Source organism: Equus quagga, chromosome 7 (genome assembly GCF_021613505.1).
Source record: "Equus quagga isolate Etosha38 chromosome 7, UCLA_HA_Equagga_1.0, whole genome shotgun sequence".
Classification (NCBI taxonomy): domain Eukaryota; kingdom Metazoa; phylum Chordata; class Mammalia; order Perissodactyla; family Equidae; genus Equus; species Equus quagga.
Genome location: NC_060273.1, coordinates 55,184,728 through 55,197,635, shown reverse-complemented (window position 1 = coordinate 55,197,635; position 12,908 = coordinate 55,184,728). Strand labels below are relative to the sequence as shown.

At 42.4% G+C, this 12,908-nt stretch overlaps 1 protein-coding gene and 1 long non-coding RNA gene across 8 annotated transcripts in view; one reads left to right on the top strand and one right to left on the bottom strand.

Annotated features, from left to right (window-relative positions):
* The window catches only part of LOC124241963 (uncharacterized), a 59,579-nt gene extending 58,615 nt beyond the window's left edge, over window positions 1-964 (bottom strand). Inside the window, exon 1 of the long non-coding RNA XR_006889360.1 lies at window positions 840-964. This is a non-coding gene — a long non-coding RNA (uncharacterized LOC124241963). The remainder of the gene's footprint in view (window positions 1-839) is intronic.
* The window catches only part of TENM2 (teneurin transmembrane protein 2), a 1,159,540-nt gene that overhangs the window by 835,756 nt on the left and 310,876 nt on the right, over window positions 1-12,908 (top strand). The gene's annotated exons all lie outside the window — the stretch shown is intronic.

Here is a 12,908-nt window from a genome sequence, read left to right as displayed (position 1 = left end):
TTCAAGGCCATTCCAGCCTCCTTGGCCCCCTGGCTTCTGCTTCTGTGACACAGATAATATAACTCACATCCTGGGGCTGCCCCAGCATAAGAGGATTAATCCCTCCTATGGAGTTACCTCTTCAAGAGGAAAACTGATAAGATGGTTGTAAAACTCCTCAGAGAAATGGAATGAGTTGTATAAATAAAGTGTTATGGCAGCCGACTCATGGAGAATGAGACCCGATGTCACTTAAATGTTTTGGAGCTCTCTGTATCTTATGAAGGGGAACCTGTTTTCATATTGCAATGCTTCAACTCTGCCTGGAAAGTGATCGCGTGTGACAGTTTGCTTTTGTACTCCCCCGGTTTATATGAAAGGAGCGAGGCACTTAGGTTGGCTGTATTTGTTCCGAACAGGAAAACAAATCTGGCATTTTTACATATTATTCTATACTCCTGGGAAAAATAGCTTTGGCAGCCTAAGGGAAATGCAGTTCAAACTGTAGCAATTCCCACGAATGTTTTGATGTAAAGTAAACCCACCGTTTGACTGGATAGCACATTCATCCAACTAATAATCATTGCACATCTACCCGAAGCCAGCACTTTTCTAAGCACCGTGGGCCTAACAGTACCCAAGAAAGATGTGGCCCATGACTTCATGAAGCTTCTATTCTAAAAGAGAATTTAAAATCTTAGGGTAATAAAAATGTTATGATTACCAGTGTGAGGGCTATGAGAGAAACAGACCAGATGCTGAGATAGAGAAAACATGAAGACACCTCCTTAGAATGGGGAAGGAAGACTTTGGAGGAGGTGACTTTTTAGCCAAAAAGGGAAAAGTAAAATTGAACTCACCATGTGACAAGGTTTGAGGGTCTCAGGGTGGGGTGGCGGAAGGGCATCCAGCAAAGGGAACAGCAGGAAAAAGGCTCCAAGACAGGAAAGCTCTTGGTTATGCTGAGGAACTAGCAGAGAGTGTATGTGGCTAGAATATAACCTGCCCAGGGGAGAGAAGCCTCAGATGAGATGGAAAAGTAGGTGGAAGTCAGACCCACAGCGTCAGCGTCATCTGGGAGCTTGTTAAAAATATAAAATCCAGGCCCCACCTTAGGCCTGCTGAGTCAGAGCAGGCATTTCACTGGACTAGATCTTCAGGTAGTTTATGGACCTGCACATTAAAGTTTGGAAATGCTGATACAGGCCATGGTAAGAGGTTCAGGTTTTTTTTTAACTGCAATGGGAAGTAACCGGTAGATTTTACGCAGGGGTGGCACACCCTAACTAAATCTTTAACGATCTCTCTGGCTGAATGGAGGAGGATTGGAGGATGACAAGAATAGAAACAGGTTGGGGCCGGTCTGGGGGTGCAGAGGTTAAGTGCGCACGTTCTGCTTTGGCGGTCCGCGGTCTGCCAGTTTGGATCCCGGGTGCGGACATGGCACCACTTGGCAAGCCATGCTGTGGCAGGCGTCCCACATATAAAGTAGAGGAGGATGGGCACAGATGTTAGCTCAGGGCCAGTCTTCCTCAGCAAAAAGAGGAGAATTGGCGGCAGATGTTAACTCAGGGCTAATCTCTCCCCTCCCCACCAAAGAAAAGTATAGAAACAGGAGGACTAGTTAGGAGGCTGTTGTGGTAGCTCATTTGAGAGGTGAATTTGATCAAGATTAGATTACAGGGAAATTCCAAGCATCACTATGCACCTGAGAAGCTGCCCTTTTCAGCTGTCCCATGAGTATGGGCAAGCAGAGAAAAATAAGTACATCTGTGCCCCCCAGGCGGAAAAGTAGAACACTTGTTTCCCCTCAATTACATGCTTTGTCTTAGGACTCTCAAAGAGTCAACCCACCAAGGGGTTGGATAAGCCAGGGTGGTCCTTCTTTCCAAAGGGTCACCATACAGTAAAGAGCAGGGGCGTAGAATCGCCAGCCCTGCATCCCTTTCTGCCTCCCCTACACCACACCTGGGCAACGGTGACAACGTTACCTCGATTCTCTCTGTCTTGGTTTCCTCACTGGTACAGAAAGGATAAAAGTAGCCCAACACTTTCCTTAGTACACTGGTATGTGTATTAATTGAGAAGATGCATTTAAGTTACTTAGCAAAGTAATTTAATAAGGGCTCTCTAAGCATGAGCTATTGATATTAGTAGTGCTGTTTCATAGATACGTACTGAACACCTGCCATGGGCTGGATACGGAGCGAGGTGCTGGAGCCTAAGTGGGAACACTTCCCAGCCCCTCCCAGCACAGAGATTGCAGGCTAATTGGGCAAATAGATAGGTAACATCTATCCCCCGCTTTGGGGGATGTTTTTAGTAATTTTTCCTCATTTCCCACTTGTATCTCTGTCTTCTAATCTGAAAACTCAGAACTTAACAGGAACCCAATGCAGAAAGCATCTCGCCTGTATGTTTCCCAGTTCAGAGACAAGTTAGTTTTACCTGTAGGCAGAGTGAACAACTGTCCCAGTTTCCCCGGGACTGTCTTGGTGTTAGCACTGAAGTGCTGCATCCTCGCAACCGGGACAGTGGGTCACCCTAACTGTAGGGCTGGTGCATGAGAAGAGAGCCACTCTCAATTTGATGACCACAGACTAGACGTAAGGTCTTGGGCAACTCTTTAAGCTTCAGTTTCTTCATCTGCAAAACTGGATATTAATGACTGGCCTGCATTCCTCAGGACATGGTTGTAGGATGAAATTGGACAACATTTCATATCGCATGTAATCAGGGATATCAAATCGGTAAACGATCTCATGGTCACAATTATTATTGTTAGAGTGACCATATATAAGAATATTGGAGGGAAAAGGAAAAACAAATCCCCAAATCCAAATATAACTGTTTCCTAGAAAACCTTTGTTGGTCTCTATTCAGTTTTCACCCAGAAATACAAAGGCAGAAACACATAGGTAAAAAAATCAACTTTCCAATCTCATCATTTTGTGATGGTAAGGGGAGGATAGGTGCTATTTAAAGGTGTTTGGGATCCAGCAAGTCACCTCTAACGAAGCTTCATTGGGATGAGAGGTTCAACCTGTTGAATGAATAAAAATGAGCCATCGTGAATGATGATTATGAGAAGCTGAATTCACACCAGCTCCTCGCGGTGGCATGCTGTCTGTAGCTGGGCCAAGGCTGAGATTTTTCAATGAGAGCATCTGGCTTAAAAGCTCCACAGGAGGGGTGTGGGGGTGGAGGAAGAAAATTCAAGAAATCCCTATGAGACCTTTTTAAATTTAGCACTCAAGGCATTAGTGTAAGACTATACTAGTGCGTGCATGAGAAAACGAGGGAGTCTTTACAAATAGGAGAGTTCGGGATATCTGTGTTTGAGAAATTCTTTTGGACAAAAGCGGAGAAAATGACATTATCTGTAATTAGAAATAATAATGTGTAATTGGTTCATTTGCCATATTTCTACAGTTCTGATTTAGTTGAACAATGTGATCATTATGCCACCAGTTTTCAATAGAGGTGTCACAATGAAAAATAATTGCAATATTCCACAATATTAACTGCACCCTAATTGCAAAAGTTTTGAAATATAATTACCATGAAAGCTAATGCGACAGGGAACATTAAGCATAATTAGTGTTTTTTAAAAAAAGGAAAAACTGTTAGGAGCTTGTTATTGTCTAGTAAGGTAGCTTCAAATTAGCTGGCTGTAGAGCACTTTCATCTAGCTTTTCTATAATTTTCATTATTAGCACAGACTGTAATAAATTTATTTGACATAGCTCACACCTGCCAACCCTGCAGGAGATAACTTATAATGTGCGCCAGCCCCAAGATTTCCCACTGAACCTGTCAGTGCTTCCTGCAAGGAGGCAGCCGGGAGTGAGGCTATTTAAAAAAAAAATAATAAAATAAAATAAAAACCCTCAATTGCACATTACACAGTTCAGATTTAACACTTAAGCTGTGTTTTAAGTAATTTCCGTAGAAAGCCAATGCTCTGGGAATGCAATTAAGAGCCTCTTGTGGGTGGTGCTAAACAATCAAATCAGTGAACATTTCAAAGAGCTCCTAAGGCGCAGGCCCGCTCTCCAGTGACTAGCGAGCTCCGCCAGGGAGCTGACAATTAGCCTGTGCACCTGTTTGCCCAAGTGCAGCCTCTGATTTTCTGAGAAAGGCACTGCTACCCACCAACCCCGAACTCAGTGGCCACGATCAAACCCCTCAATTTCTCCTTTGATAGAACTACTCAAGGTCAGCATTTCAAAGCAATCATCTGCACCTCCTACCCAGTCTGGCCTCAGTCTGTCTGTAATGGGGCTTAAGAGTCAAGATCTTGATTCCACACAAACCATCTGATTCGGCGAGGAGAGTACTCAGCATGGCGGGGCGTACAACTCCAGGGGGAGCCATTCACATTGTTTTCTATGTAAAGTTGTGCATTGGGGGTGTCCAATGTGGATGGAGCCCCCTGTTGCTTCTTGTTTCTCTTTTCAGGCTCTCTGCTGATTGGCTACGTTAAGCTCCTCTGATTAAGAAAGGGAGAACCAAAAGCTAGAAGAAGGAGGGAGAGAGATTGGGCACAGATATTTTTGAGAGTTGACAAAGAATCCAATTAAATAGGCCCTTTATCCTAGATGGCACAGCAGATGAAGTAAAAAATGAAGGGGTCATACCAACTTAAGAGAGCATAAATCTGAACTATTATACTCCACATCCTTATGTCTCCATTTTAAGAACTCACAGACCGTAGTTTGCAAAATACTGCATCAAAAGTTGAACACTGTCACTTTAGATGTTGTCATTAACGACACCAGCTCAGTGATAAAAAGAGGTATAAATGAAAGTAGGCAAAAAAATTTTTCTGGTCAAGATGGTCGTGCAGCCTTTAGTTTGTTTAAATTATCCTGAAAATGAAAATAAATACTTTCATGAATTATTGTACCATATTTATAGACATAAGAGTTCCTGAAGAGGTGTTATTCTATCTCCCCTCCTGCAGCCTGCCATAGAGATAAAAGCATCGCCAATTTTGTATAAATAGCCAAATGTTCAATTTTTAAATGTGATGTTGCCCTAACTTAAATAAATCTGATAGAATTGATGATATTGAAGTTTTTAGGAATACATGAAGTTCTCTGTTGCATAAAGACACCGTGTCCTATAAAAAGACAACCCCAAGAAAGCAAGTCACTTGTCTATATGCCTCAGTGTCCTCATTTGTAAAATGAGGACATTAAACTCGATGATACTCAAGGATTCCTTATAGAGATGAAATTCTCTAAGTTAGTTTTTGACTGAATCATTTCCTCTGATTACATGTTTAATATTTCCAGCCAATGCTTGGTTCTCAGAATCACTCTGTTCTAGGCTGTCTGTTGTTAGAACCACACGTTCTGTTAGCAATACATGAGCCTAGTGTTGTCTAGAGTCTATTGGCAGGACCTCAGCAAGCCATCAATCTTTGGAGGAGAAAGTTTGTATTTACATTTTTCTCTTCTCTTCTTCCTCTCCTCTCTTCTCTTCTCCTCTCTCCTTCCTTCCCTCCCTCGCTCCCTCTCTATCTCTTTGTCTCTCTCTCTCCCTCCCTCTCTCCCCAGCACAGTCCTCAGCATATAGGTTCTCAACAAATATCCCCCGACAAAAAGAACAGAAAGCCCGACCTTGGCAGTTCTCCAGGCAGAGTGTATTGCTTGCTTGGAGGGAAAGCTACCACGGATCAGAGTTAATCTTTAGGTCTACAAGGCATGGGCATCTTAGGAGCTGCCCTTAGTTCAGCACTCGAGGCCCATAATCTGCTGAATACAGTGTCTTTCAATTTATGGAAGGGGGTCATATATTTTAGTGGTTATGCATGACTTAAATAATGTTTAATGCTTATTATGATTCCTCAGTGTGACATTTCTGCTGAGTTTTATATTTTCGTTTTCTTTTCTCTTTTTTTAAAGCAAAAATTGACCCGGTTTTATTCTCTTCCAAGGGAGAGAGTTACCTTTTCTAAAGGGAGAAGAGAAAACAAAGTAGAGACTCACAGTGTAATTTTTTAAATCTTGGACACCACGCACAAGTTTTTTACTTTATCCTGTATCAGAGTTTACAGTTGGACTTTTGAAAGGGTTAATGGACTGAATGCCTGACCATTGCCTTCCTTTCAAAATACTAACTACATTCCCTTTGTCCTGCTGCATAATATAGTCACTTGTGTTTAATCTCCCCTCTTTAAGGAGTGAAGGTTTATCAAAAGTATTGTTGCAGTCCCCACAGAATTGCTGTGAAAGAGATCCCCTGTGTTCCTACTCAGTGTTGCCTTTCGTTTATAATTGTGTGGTCATTAATTCTCATTTGTCAGTACTCTTTAGGTTAGAAGTTCTCTTGGAGGCTTAAGGACTAACCTTCATTTAACAATCAGTCATCGAATTTGCATTTGTGAAGATTAGAAATTTAAGAAAAAGTATAAATAGTTGGGATTTGAACACAAAGATGAGAGTGTTGCCTTATCGCCCAAATGTCTAGACTTTATCGTGCGAACTAGAATTTTGAATGGTTTTATTTTGTAGGGAAAAATAAATGTTTAGAATAGTACTTACATCACGGGTGGAACAAAAGATAGGCTATTGAGGCCATGTGGTTAGGGAAAATTAAGCCTTCTGAAGCTCACACCCATTCGCAATTGTGAGTAAGGCTTTTTTCTAGAGCAAACTCCATTGTACAAAATGTAAGCCTTTGTGTCAATATATATATCTATATATATAGATATATATATTTTGTTATTTTGAAGGTCAGATTGGGCTCATTATGACATAATTCCTGACCAGCAACTTATCTTCTAGGTCTCCCACAGAACTCAATTTTGACTTCTCTAACAGTCTAACCCATTTGGATGTGTAGCTTAATTTATCTATCTACAATACCAAAGCCATGAAAAATTTCTCCTCTCGTTTTGGAATTCTATCCATTTTGGCAAGTACTAAGTACACGTGCTACCACTTCTCATTTTTGCACCCAGGGCAGACATCACTAATCGATCACAGCCCTCTTTCCTGCTGGGAACAGATGCAGCCTGCCAATACTTCTCTACAGTCCTCTAAGCAGCCACCACTAATCAATGAGATTGGCATGCGTGATAAAATGCACTTGCCATTCAGGGTAATAATCACATAAAACAACAATCTCACAGATGTGATTCCCTGGGGTAGCCAGGATGCCAAAACCTGTTATAATTGCCTCTCCAAAATGTGTATTTAATATTCTCTTTCCTTTAGAAATAAAAAGAATAAAGGCATGCAAAGTAGGTTCTGTTTGGGAGAGAAACTTCTAAAATCTTTGCATTTCTTTGTGGCTTAAGATCCAAACTGTTCTTGCACAAAAAGAGCCATCATCGAAATCCACTAACTTGTAACTCACTTCATATTCATTTTCTCCAAAAAAGGGAAAAGCAACCCTTATAGTACAATTTCACTATTATTAAATCGCTCTTCTATGGGCAGAGAGCTCTGAATGCTTAGCATCTTTTGTCTTGAATACTGATACTAAATTGTGTCCTTCCACAGAATGAAATATTCTGAATCTTGAAGGAGTTACATTTATAGAGGAATAATTTATCCTAAGTTACATTAAAATAAGTAAATCCATGGCAGCACAGTTAAATTCATAAGAGCGAGAACCTATCATTACTCTCAGATTCTCTTTGGATCTCTGCTAAATTGAGGACTGTGCAATTTATGAATACATATTTTTTTGGTTAAACAAACCCTAGGAAAAAAGGATGTTTATGCATCAAAAAGCTGTTATTAAGAGGTGAAAATATAAACTTCTGATTAGAAGATTTGAACTTTTTTCCAACTGCAACAATCCCTGGAATTAGAGTGACTTTATTTTTCCTTTTGTGAAAAGGGAGGGTCATATTATGTTTTACTCGAGGTGAACATGACTGCCTGTGGTTTTAATTGTTACTGTAAGATGGAGTTGTTTCACAGAAATGGCAATGCATGCTGTAGAGTGGGTAGTGAGGTGAGGAACCCAGATGAGATCACTAAATATCTGTTGAGCACCAGCTCTGTGTTAGGCATCAGAACTGCAACGGAGTGGGCCATGGTCATCCTGGGAGTGCTAACAGAGTCCGCATGATGGGGTGCAGGAAGCAGTGGGCAGTCAACTCCCACAGCCATTCATGTGGTGAATATTTATTGGTGCTTTCTTTGTGCCAGGCAGTGTCTTTGCCCTCCAGGGGCACTATAAGACTACAGAAATATGCCCAACCAGGGATGGTGGCTTACAACCCATGAATGATTCATTTTAAGTTTCTCTTGAATGTAGTTCTTCAGTAGAAGTGGTCATGCCTCTTTACTTCAATGTTGGATCCCCAGCAACTAGCACAGTGCTAGCACATATTAGGTACTCATTAAACACATGTTGGCTGAATAAATCACAGAAAAGGAGTGGCAAGAGGCAGTGAGTGAGTGAGATTTTACACAGCCTTTTGCAGACAATGAGCTCCCTAAGGGCAGGATGCAAGGCAGCTCTCTCTGTGTTCTGCGATCTTGGCATCTCATGGGCATGCAAATAATGTTGCAGAATGATTTCAGAGGTTTTCAAGGAGTGAATTAGAGGGAAGTTAAGTGATAAGATGTGAAGGAAAGAGACAGACTAGAGCATAAGTAGTTTTAGACCACTGTGACTTTGAAAATAGAAGTCCAAGTTACCTTTTTCTTCTCTCAAGGGCAAGTAGAGAGTGGAGGTGATTTACTCAGTGCACACATTCTGTTCATCATTATTTCTTGTGCCAGCCTCTGGTACACCGTGGGCAAAGGCAGGGAAAGGAGACGGCGTTCCCAGGTGGAACAGGACCAGCCAAGTGGCAAGGAAGGTTCAGGCAGGCATGAAGTGATGGATGAGGGGGTTATCCCTTGGAAAGCCTGGAGGTATTCATTCCTTAGCATCCTTGCATTCCAGCAAGACTATGCAGCAACCTCAGCAAGTTGGAATAGCAGGGCCATGATGTTAAGAACCATGGGGATACTCAGCAGAGCTCCCCGGCTGGCTGGCTGAGTACTTTAACTCTGCTCTTCCTGCCTCTTTTCCTTTCACAACCTGGGGCTTTGACGATGTTCTGATGGCTGAATCCATCCTCTTTGCATAGGATTTTAGCGTATTGACTCCATGCCAAAGATCAGTGGGTTGTATAAACTTTGATAAAGTGGTGGAAGCAGAAAATTTCACATACTATCACCCATCGTATTTTCATATCAAGCAGGAAGAATAAGTTTAAGTGGTGTTACAAAGCATATTTATTTATGCAGACGCTCTTTTTATCCTTTTCTCGACAGAATATTGGCACCGCAGTTGAAATGGGGGAGAAAAAGGCAACATGTTCCCATTTCTCAATCCTCTGACTGCCAACTTTGAATTGAGACAGTCTTCAAGATTTTGAATTTCTTCAGCATTAACCTATTGCTAGTTTGTGGCGGAGAAATTAAATCTATAGAAGTCTTAAACTGAGATAGACAGCAAATTGCAATGTGCGTGTCCTCTCTGGACATATTTACAGGCAGGAAGGAGAGAGAGGTTACATCCTCTTCTCCAGCTGGGTGTGGCCATCCCATCTCTGGGAGGCCCAATGACTCCAGCAAATTCTGAGTCCCACTCAGCAACTTCTGAGTCCCACTCAGCTGCCACTTCTGTCCATTGCAATCAAGCTCCACCACTGACCAGCTTTGTAATTTAGATCAAGTTATTTAATCTCTTTTGCCTTTGTTTCCTCATCAGTTAAATGGAAAAAAGAGGAGAGCATCATGCTAAGATTATTGCAAGGATTAAAAGAGATCATGTATGTTAAGTGCTAGGAATGGTGCCTGCATCTCGTGAGCAATCAATAAATGTTAGCAGCTGTTGTTATTATTACTAGTCTTATTCTTGTATGTATATGGAAGAGGTGGTCAAATATGTCTTAAATTGAAGGACCAAAAAGGTGAGAAGGGGAGAAGGGAGGAGCTCAACCATGATTGAGTTTTCCTATTCCCTCCTGTGTTGCACTTGGCCTGGGGGATGGCTGACTCTCTGACTTTTACTTGGATGGGTTCAGCATTACCCCCTGTGTTAGTTCTCTATGGTTGCGCTAATAAATGACCACAATTTAGTGGCTTAACACAACACAAATTTATCTTATAATTCTAGAAGTCAGAAGTTCGAAATGGGTTGATTTAGGCTAAAATCAAGGTGTCAACAGGGCTACATTCCTTCTAAAGGCTCTAGGGAAGAATCTCTGTCCTTGCCTCTTCTAGTTTCTACAGACTGCCCACATTCCTTAGCTTGCGGCCCCTTCCTCCATCTTTAAAACCAGCAATATGTGGCGGAGTCTTTTTTACGCTGCCATCCCTCTGGTTCTCTCTTCTGCTTCTCTCTTTTATTTATAAGGACTTTTATGATTACATTGAGCCCACCTACATAACCTCGCCATCTCAAAGTCACATGATTAGCAATTTTAATTTCACCTGCAACCTTCATTCTCCCTTGCCATCTGTGTTAGTTTCTTTGACCTGCCATAACTAAGCACCACGAACTGGGTGGCTGAAAACAACAGAAGTTCATTGTCTCATAGTTCTGGAGCCTGGAAGTTCAAAATCAGGATGTTGGTAGGACCGCGCTCTGTCTGAAACCTGTAGAGGAATCATTCCTTGCCTCTTCCTAGTTTCTGGTGGTTTGCCGACAATCTTCAACATTCCTCTGCTTGCAGCTGCGTAACTCCAATCTCGGACTTCATTGTCACGTGGTGTTCTCCATGTGTGTCTCTGTGTCTTCACATGGCTGTTTTCTTATAAGAACACCAGTCCTTTTGGATTAGGAGCCCACCTTGCTCCAGTAGGACTCATCTTAACAGTTACATCTTCATTGACCCTATTTTCAAATAAAGTCACATCTGAAGTCTTGGGGGTTAGGACGTCAACATATTTTGGTGGGAGGGGGACACAATTCAGCCTATGACACCATGTAATGTAACAAATTCACAGGTTCTGGGGATGAGGATGTGGACATTTTTAAGGGGTCCTTAAGCCACCTACCCCCATGCCCCCTTCAAGTCACCCTCATTCCTGACTGGGATGAGAGGATAGCAGCACAGAGTGAGAGAGGAAGAGAGACTTGTGTTTACCCCCGGCCTCAAGGTACTAGCTTCTCAATGACCGTTAATACAAGAAGAGAGAGACCCCAAACTACACATGAAGGACAACTAGACAATGTTGTCAAAAGAGATCTTAGTCCAAAGCAATAGAGAAGGAGCTGGAGAGAGAGAGGAGAAAAAGGCAGAAATTAAATCCATGACAACATATGGTCAAATCTCGTCCCAACCGAGCTTTCATTTAAGGTGTCTGAATCTGTTCTTGGAAGTGTCTCTTCCCCTCCTGTTCGGCGAAGTTTGCTCCATATTGAATTTCTTTTCTCCTCCACACCCCCACTAAACACCAGCTCCCTTCTGCCACCGTTGGCCTCTGTTACTCCACTGACATTTGAAGCATATGGCTAGGTCTCACTTTCCCAGCAAAATCTTTCGTCCCCCTGTATTGATTCACCAATTATCCACCTAATCCCCACTCTCCAGTCCCTCCCCTTACAACAACGACAACAACAACAACAGAAATTAAAGGCATAAACCAAAAGAATAGAACACCTTCGGCCCTCATGGCATCCCTGAGGGAGTAAACCTGTGTACTAAAAAGAAGGACTATCTGTTCTCTGTTTCTTTTTCCATAGGAAAACACACTCAGGATTTTATTTTAGGAAGAGATTGTATTTACTTAATTTGAAGGGCATCAATTGTTCAAAAATGGACTTTGCTTTTAACTATTCTTGTCCTGGATGCAAGTCACACAGTATAAATATCCAAGAAAAGTGGGTTCGGATTCTGAGAGATGTGCATTTGAGGATCTGTTCTGCCAATTTATCTGACTGACCTTGAAGATGGTACTTCATGTCCTTCCTTATCTGTAAAATGAGGATGAAAAAGTACTTAATTTATAGGATTGTGATGAGGATTAAAGAAACTAATAACATACCAGAGCACTTGCTGTGTGTCGGGCACTGTGCTCAGTGCTTTTCGTGGATTATGGCATGATGTTGTATGCCGCTTAGCAGAGGATCTGACACATAATAAAGTCACGATTTTTGTTACCACACGGCTTTTTTCAATCTGCCACAGGAAGTGAAATATTCTTCCTGTCCTTTATGTCCTGTCCTGGAACCTGCTCAGAATCTGTTGAAAGAGTCCTGGTTTCTCTTGGGGTTTGTGTCAGACTTCATTGTACTACATTTTTGTTCAGCAAGTCAGAGCCAAAGGAGCTGGTTGGTAAAAAATTTAAATCAGATCGGTGAGAGTCAGCAATCTTCATCTCCCCCACTGCTCAGCTCCGCACCTTTGCCACCAGGTCAGGGAAATCATCAGTCCTGGGGAGCAACTACAAAGCTGTTTCCAGAGTCAATTTCCTGCTGAACTGTGTGTTACACTCTTAGCAACATTCCAAAAATTATACTCACTTCAAAGCCAGCTTTGATCTGGACCCCCTCCCTTCCCTCTCCCCCAGCCTCTGCCGAGAAGCACATCTCCAGGAGTAGAGGTTCACCTTGAAAGGCTGAGATGCCGGTGTGCAGAGCCAGGTTCTTCCTGAGAGGGAGGGAGGCCCGGGAACAAAAAAAAGGAAAAAAAGAGAAAATCCGTGGGAGGCCTCGCTTCTCTCGGTGGTCCACTGCCCTTGGCTCTGCAACTCACTTCCTTCTGAGGGTGAGAAAAACCACCAGCCTGGCCGGCCGCAGTCCGCGGAACAGCATCGGCAGTGGCTCTGATTTCAGCATTGTTGGCTTCACCTGTTTTTTGTCTTTGTTGCTTAAACAAGGGGCTGCGCTGGGTTTATCACTCAGGGCCCATGTATGGAAGAGTGTAGGGAATGAGTTAGGAGCAGGTGGGAAGGGGAAGCTGT